Source organism: Malania oleifera, chromosome 2 (assembly GCF_029873635.1).
Source record: "Malania oleifera isolate guangnan ecotype guangnan chromosome 2, ASM2987363v1, whole genome shotgun sequence".
Lineage (NCBI taxonomy): Eukaryota > Viridiplantae > Streptophyta > Magnoliopsida > Santalales > Ximeniaceae > Malania > Malania oleifera.
In genome coordinates, this window is record NC_080418.1 from 111,960,550 (window position 1) to 111,968,596 (window position 8,047).

An 8,047-nucleotide genomic window follows, 5' to 3' on the forward strand; every position below is an offset into this window, starting at 1 on the left:
ACCAAAAGAAAGTGATGAGCATGATCGATGAAATTAATATTGATTTTATTAAGATGAAGCTTATTGAAAGGGGGAGCCTTTTTTTTTAAGGCTTACTCAAATTTTCGCTCCTTGTTTGTCATCATCAAAAAGGGGAGATTATTGGCCTTAGAAGGTTTAAAATCTTGTTATCTTGTTTTGATGCTAACAAACAAGTGAAATTTAATGTATTTGTGTGAGTAATGATATTTCAGGGTTTGTATATGTGAAAGTAAGGTCAAAGTGCCCACAAGGATCAAATATGATGGAAGCAAGGTCAAAGTACTCACAAGGATCAAATGAAACTTAAATGAGCCAAGACATGAATTACTTGTTGAAGAACATGAGGACATGAATAAGTTGTTGAAAGGCAAGGCATATTAAAGTCAAAAGATCCAAAGAAAGGCAAAGTAAGAAAGCTTAAAGAATATGGAAGCTTGAAGAAAAGATGGATTCAATCCAAGGACAAAGCATAAAGACTCAAGAACTTAGAATGTTAATATTTTAGAAGTCTCATGTAAGTGCTTTAATATTTAAAATATCGTTTGAAATATTTTGAAGCTCTTAGGTTAAATTCTTAGACCTAGATACTTTTTAAAATACCTGAATAATATTTTTATAAAGTCAAAAATTATTTTAAAAAGGTTAGAATCATTTTTGGAATAAAGAGCACCAAAAAGAGTTTTTCCCAAATATTGTCAATTTTTATATAGCCGCATTGAGGTGACTTTTATCTATCAAAAACTCATTATTTTAAAGAGTGGTAAACATGAAAGTTTTACTATTTTCTCTTAGCTTTTGTTGACACCAATAACACCTAATTTGGAGTTATACACAAAAAGTTATGGCCAAAACACTAAAATGGGGTCACTACTGTCAGACATTTAAACACTGTTCAACGGGCAAATTTTTAAAATTCTAATGTTTTAAATTATAGCCGTTTCAACCTTAAATATTCTAATAAATAGGGAAATTCTTTAAGGAAACTTTTTCAAGTTTGAAAGCCTATAAATACATGGTTTTGCAAAACAAAATAAACCCAAGAATTGAAAAATCTGTTTTGAGAAGCTGAAAGTACTCTTATTCTTCCTAAGTTCTCTTGCTCACTCATTGAAAAATTCTTTTGCTTAGAACTCTAAAGTGCTGATCCTTCTTCTTTTGAATTCCTACTACTAATCCTCTTCTAAGAAGGATATTGGTGAATTCTACACTTGAGCTTCATTCTATTTCCTATTGATATTTTACATTTAAGTATATAGTGATGAAATTGTACTAACTTGCTCTTTGAGAGAGTATACTTGTACGCAGATTTTATCTTATGTTTCTTGTAGTTCATTGACGTTCCACGGTGTTTGGATCGTTGGCTAAGCAAGGGGATATTGCTTAGAGAGGCGGACTCTAGCCTATGTAAGGAGTGACCGAACGAGGGAATATCGTTTGGAGAAGGTAGGCTCTAGCCTTAACCAAGGAATGTTGTAATCGGTTTTGTTCCACCCGTCAATGGAACAGGTTTAATGAATCCTTTGGTGGTTTGCCAAAGGCGAGGACGTAGGCTGGGTATAAGTCGAACCTCGTAAAAATCTCCGTCTTACTCTCTCTTTCCCTATTTTTTATTTTCAGTACATATTTAAAATTGCGTGGATGATTTAAATTAAAAATCAAATATACTATGCATATTTGGAAATCAAGAAACTTAAATATTGATTTTGATTTGGGTTGCGGAAATCGAAAGGAAGTACGTTGGTGAAACCATATCTTGCGGAAACCATACGGGAGTACGTTTCTTGGTTAAACACTCAAAGATAAATTAACTGAAAGTTTATTTGAGTTTTGAATATTTGGAAAGAGTGATTGAATGTTGTATTGAACATCATATTAAGCAAATCCATATATACAGGGCTTGATTGAAATTTATATCTAGGGCTTACTACAAAAGCTTTATTGTGTTTGTGAAAGGATTGTTGAATATTAAATTACATTCTTCCCAAGGTTTTCAAATTCATAATCACGTGGCTTATATAAACAAACAAACAATCTCAAGATTTTATATTACCAAAGTGCTAAAACCTTTATATCTTGGTTTGGTTGTTTGATGTTTAACTTGTCTTTGGCAATTAAATTGATTGTTTGGTTTGAAGATTGTGTTTAATTGATTGGTTGTTTAATTGTGTTATTGATTGGACAAAAGAACTAAGTTCTTGTGTGATTGGTGAAATTAAACAAACAAGTTAAAGAATTGGTTAAGTGTTTAAAGAAGTTAAGGATTCTTAAAAGAAGTTAAAAGAAATTTTTAAAAGCCAATTCACCCCCCCTCTTGGGAAGCTATTCCTAATTTCAATTATACATTCACGCTTTATTCATTTATAGTTGAATTAGAAATTAAACAGTAATAATCTATAATAAATTTTTCCATGACTTTATTTCTTCTATTATATGGGGATTTTATACTATCATGAAATATAGGAATTTGCAAGACAAGCACTAAACACTACACCTCTTCATCAATCAGAATATTCAAAAGTCATTCAAGCTTTCTAGTTATCATGAGCTTCAAAGCTTCTTGAATGAATTTTGAATATTTTGATTGATGAAGATGTGTATTGTTCTGTTCTTGTCTTGCAAATTCCCATATTTCATGACAGTGGAAAATCCCTGATAATAGAAGAAATAAAGCCATGAAAAAAATGCTATTTTTTTATTACTTTTTCATTTATAATGCAAGCACAATGCACAAAATAAAGCCAATGTTGATCTGAATAGGGATGGACACTGTCAGCTCCGACACGTCTACCTCACTATCACGGATGTGCCAGAGATGGCCCCACTCACTAACCATCCTAATACGCGCAAAAAAAATCTAAACCAACAGTAAGGCCCTCAAAAGCTTATCGATGATAAGTTATGTCATGCCCGTAGGTTTGCATGGGTTATGCACGTCACTCCCCAGGGGGAGGTTCGGAGGGGCACACTTTTATAAGACCTTGTCGAATGTTTACTCTTGCAGATAAGAGTGTTGCAGGAGTAAGTTGCTGAGAGTTCAAGTGAAAGTCTGCCCCTTCAAAATTTCTCTCAGTGAGTACGTGGATTAATGTCACGGTCCGACTATTTTCACACTGTTGTGAAGGGCCGTGCGGCGCTAGCTAAAGCACTCTTGTTTAACTTTCCAGTCTATCGTTTACCAACATTCATCCACGAAGAACTTTTATTAGCATTCATTCAGATAGCAGCGGAAACAATAATCAATTCATGAAAGTTGTGGCAAGCAAGCAGTAAACATTGAAGCAAACGTAATTCATTAACAAATCCTCTGTTGACATGGTGTACTTAGTGAGGGAGGCAAGTAGGCTAAGCACGTTGACAATTGCTAGTGAGTTTTACAATGACTGATGAACACTCACCCTCCCCTAAAGAGGTTTTTATGTAATTATCATCTTAGCACTAGGAAACATCAAAGTGACCGAGGAGTCATACTGCCTTATTTGGCTTGTAAGGACTCTACTAGCAGAAAATAACTCTACACTAATATTTACATGATGGAAACTCATCCCAAGCACACAAGATAAGCAGTCACAGGCAAGCATAATGCCCTGAACAAGCTTAGCTCGTGACATTCTCCCCCACTTATGTGGTCAAAGTCCTCAGACTTTTGGCCGTAGGTACACTTCAAATTTGTCCACGAATGGTTGAATATCTTCCGCAGAAATTCAACTAATTTCTTTGTCATCAAGGCATTTCCACTTTAATAGGAACTTCTGCCGCTTCTTCTTTGAGGATATGAACTTTCTGTCCGCAAGGATCTCTTCAACGTCATGTCTGTCGGGTTGCACTATCTTTAACTCTGCTCTATTGAACTGACTTCTGCTCAGGTCATTGACGTTGGTGTTGAACGGCTTAAGGCAACTGACATGAAACTATGGTCTTCTCCCCTTATCTGCCCACTTCTTCATCTGCTCAGAAGCTTTCTCCAGATAGGCTTGGGTAAACTCTGCATTTTGTCTCCCTTCACTGGTGAAGATGTACGCCCTGGGACTCTTTTATCTGTACGGCTTGTCCACTGTGTGAGGTAACAGTGGTAACTGGCCTATAACAAGCTCAAAAGGGCTCTTGTTGGTTGTTGAGCGCCTTTGGGCGTTGCCATAGAATGGAGCCACATCAAGTAGTTGCACGCCATTCTTCTGGTTGTCGTTGACACAATAACACAAGTACTCATCTAGTAGCTCTCTGAATCTCTTCATCTATTTGTCTATCTATTGGTGATAACTCGAAGAGATGTCAAGATGTGACCTAAATATCCTGAAAAATCCTGTCAAGAAGTTGTTAGTGAACATTAAATCTTGGTCACAAATAATAACTTGGGGAACACCCCAATGTTTCACAATAGTCACAAGGAACAATTGTGTCGTCTCCTCTGCCAAACAATACTTTGGTGCGGCCATGAAAGTACCATACTTCTTCCGCTCCCCTTTGTCTTGTTGGGAAGTAAGACAAGTTTTGGTATAATCAACCACTTCATCCCACGTGTGCGGCCAATAATACCTTCGCAGTAGTCCTGTCATTGGAGTCATTCTCCGCGAATACCCCTCAACAAACTTCCTGCAGTATTTAGTAAGGCCAAGAAAGGAATTCAACTCCTTCACTGTCATGGGGATCTTTCGTTCTTGAATCATCCTTACCTTCTCCATACCCCTCCAGATACAATGTTGTTCAACCACTTGACCAAGGAATTTGTTACTTCGCTGAGCGAAAGAGAAATTCTCCTTCTTCACATCTAGACTGTTTCCCCTCATCCTGTCGAATACCTTCCGTAGATGCACTTCATGTTTCTTCTGAAACAACACCAATGCTCCCAACGGTGTTTTGGAAGGGCGAACACATCTCGCTTCCAATGCATCAAGTTGCTTCCCTAACTCTATTATCTCTCGAGGTGCAATCTGACATGGCCCTTTAGCAGGTGGTTTCACTCCTGATAACAACTTGATCTCATCCTCCATAGTTCGTTGTGAAGGCAAATTGTGAGGCAGCTTATCCGGTAGCACCTCATTATCCTCATCCAACACCGCTTGGATGGTCGTAGGCTCTAACTCTTGACCTACTTCTTTGTCTACCACCACCGTGGTTAGACATGTCTGCTCACCCTAACCCAATCCATCATTAAGTTGTATGGCTAAAAGGGACTTCCCGTCGTCTCCTTTCGTTGCAACGACTTGCACTATGCACCAGTGATCTCCCATCAGACACAGGGAACCAGCTGAAGGCGTCAGCATTGCCCTCGTCCCCCTTAGAAACTCCATTCCTAATGACTGGAAAGTCATCCAATGGCACCGCTGTGAAATTCGCATGACCTTCCCACTGTACAAGCTTTACAGTCACTTACTTGGCTACTCTCAGAGTAGGCTAGGCTAAAGAGTTAACTGCTTTCATGCGTCTTGTATCCTTCTCTAAGGATAAGTTGAGTCTCCATGCTTCCAATTGTGAGACAAAATTATGAGTAGCCCCCGTATCCACCATAGCGCGAGTACTCTTCCCATTTATCCTCAAGTCCACAAACATTAACCTTTTTGCTCGTGTAACTTTTGGTGTTTCTTCCTGCTTTTCCAATGTGCTCACCAGTTGCACTGAACCCACCCTCGGGGTATCATCCTCTTCCACACCGTCTTCCACTGCCTGCTCTGCATTAGAAGCCTGTAAAGCATTAAGTGATGCTTTGTGAGGGCATTCAAAAACTCTATGAGGCCTACTACACAAGTAGCACGAAATTTTACTCTTCCCCTTTCCATTGGGTGTGTTGAACCCTTGAGACGATGAAACTTCCTTTGAGGTTGATGATTTAGAGTCGGTTCCCCCACTCTTGGGTTTTCTATTCTTGAAAGACTTTCCACTGTTTCCTTCTCCGCTAAACCGTTTGGACGAAGCGATATCATCACTAGCGTAGTCAGTCAAGCGTTCTGCAGCCGCTTGTGCAGTTGACAAGTCTTAAACCCTTTGCCTATGAAGTTCAGTTCTTGCCCACGGTTTCATCCCCTCAAGAAAATAGAACAACTTGTCCTTCTCCGACATATCCCGAATATCCAACATTAAAGCAGAAAATTGTTTCACATATTCGTTGATCGACCCCGTATTCTTGAGATCTCTCAGTTTTCTCCTTACATTATACTCAACATTCTCAGGAAGAATTGGGCCTTGAGCTCTCTCGTCAAGTCTGCCCAACTATCAATTACACAGCTTCCATTTTCAATTTCTCTGTACTAGGTACGCCACCATAGTTTGGCATCACCAATTAAGTACATGGTCGCAGTATCCACCTTTTCCTATTCTGAGGCCATCCTAACAACACAAAAGTACTGCTCCATATCAAACAAGAAGTTCTCTAACTCCTTGACATCTTGGGCACCCCCATACGTCCTGGGTTCTGGCACCTTGGTCTTGCTAACTCCCGAAGTGTTGGAGTTCCCCATAGCAAGAACCATCACATTTATCTTTGCATCCAGATCTGCCATCCAGGCCTGCAAAGTTTCCACAGTGTAGTGAAAGTCCTCTGATATTTCACTTGTCAAACTTGCTTGATGCTGTAGTGATCCCATCACTTCATCAACAAGTCCCCGTAGTTGGGCCATCTCGTTTGCCATATTGTTGGTTGTCTCTTCAACCTGTGCTTCCAGTGCACTGATTCTTTCAGCATTGTTTGGTGCCATGGTCACTTACCAAAGCTTCCCAAATCCAATAACGAAGGTAATTGAATTCACGTAGCAACTCAACCTTGAGCTCTCACCAAGTGTCACCAACTTGGCTCTGATACCAAGTGTCACGGTCTGACTATTTTCACACCGTTGTCAAGGGTCGTGCGACGCTAGTTAAAGCACTCTTGTTTAACTAGCCTGCCTATTGTTTACCAACATTCATCCACGAAGCACTTTCATTAACATTCATTCAGATAGCAACGAAAACAGTAATCAATTCATGAAATTCGTGGCAAGCAAGCAGTAAACATTGAAGCAAACGTAATTCATTAACAAATCCTCCATTGACATGGTGTACTTAGCGAGGGAGGCAAGTAGGCTAAGCACGTTGACAATTGCTAGTGAGTTTTACAATGACTGATGAACACTCACCCTCCCCTAAAGAGGTTTTTATGTAATTATCATCCTGACACTAGGAAACATCAAAGTGACCGAGGAGTCATACTGCCTTATTTGGCTTACAAGGACTCTATTAGCAGAAAATAACCCTACACTAGTATTTACATAATGGAAACCTATCCTAAGTACACAAGATAAGCGGTCACAGGCAAGCATAATGTTCTGAACAAGCTTAGCTCGTGACAATTAACTATGCAAACCTATAGGTTAAGCATAACTCACCATCATCCACTAGTTTTAGCAGACTTTACTGTTGGTTTAGATGTTTTTTGCGCTGGACGTGTCGGAACTGACGGTGCCCATCTCTATTTAGATCAACAATGGCCAAGTGGTAGGTTATGTCCAATCTATAGATTTGCATGTGTTTTTTAAAATTTATTTTTCTACATTTTCTCATCTCCCCAACACAAGAGTTTGATTTTTTTTCCCTACTTGGTTGAAAGATTTCATTGTTTTAATTTTTTTTTTTGTTTTTATTTAAGTTATGTCCTGTTTTGAACCCTTACACTTTATAAATTTATTTATTTTTAATTATTGCTAGATTAATATCGAGGTTTTGTGTATAATTTATCAAATTTGGTATCACTTTTGTAAATGCCACCTATTGAGGACCAGAATAAGAAGAATTTGAAACGTTCAAGTCATTGCCTTGCCATATGCCCATAACAGACACCATGTGTAGTTGCAGCTAATCGTTTAATTCAATTACGGAACAAGTGCAATTTCATTAAAATGGTGGGATGTGAATGGGAGACAACATGTCCATAAATTATAAATACAAAGGTGAGGTCAGGTCATGGCATTGTAAGACTTCACAATGAACCAAGACGGCAATCCTGGCGGCACATACTGGGTCACTAAGATTCCAAAGCTATTTTATTTTTTTCATTTTT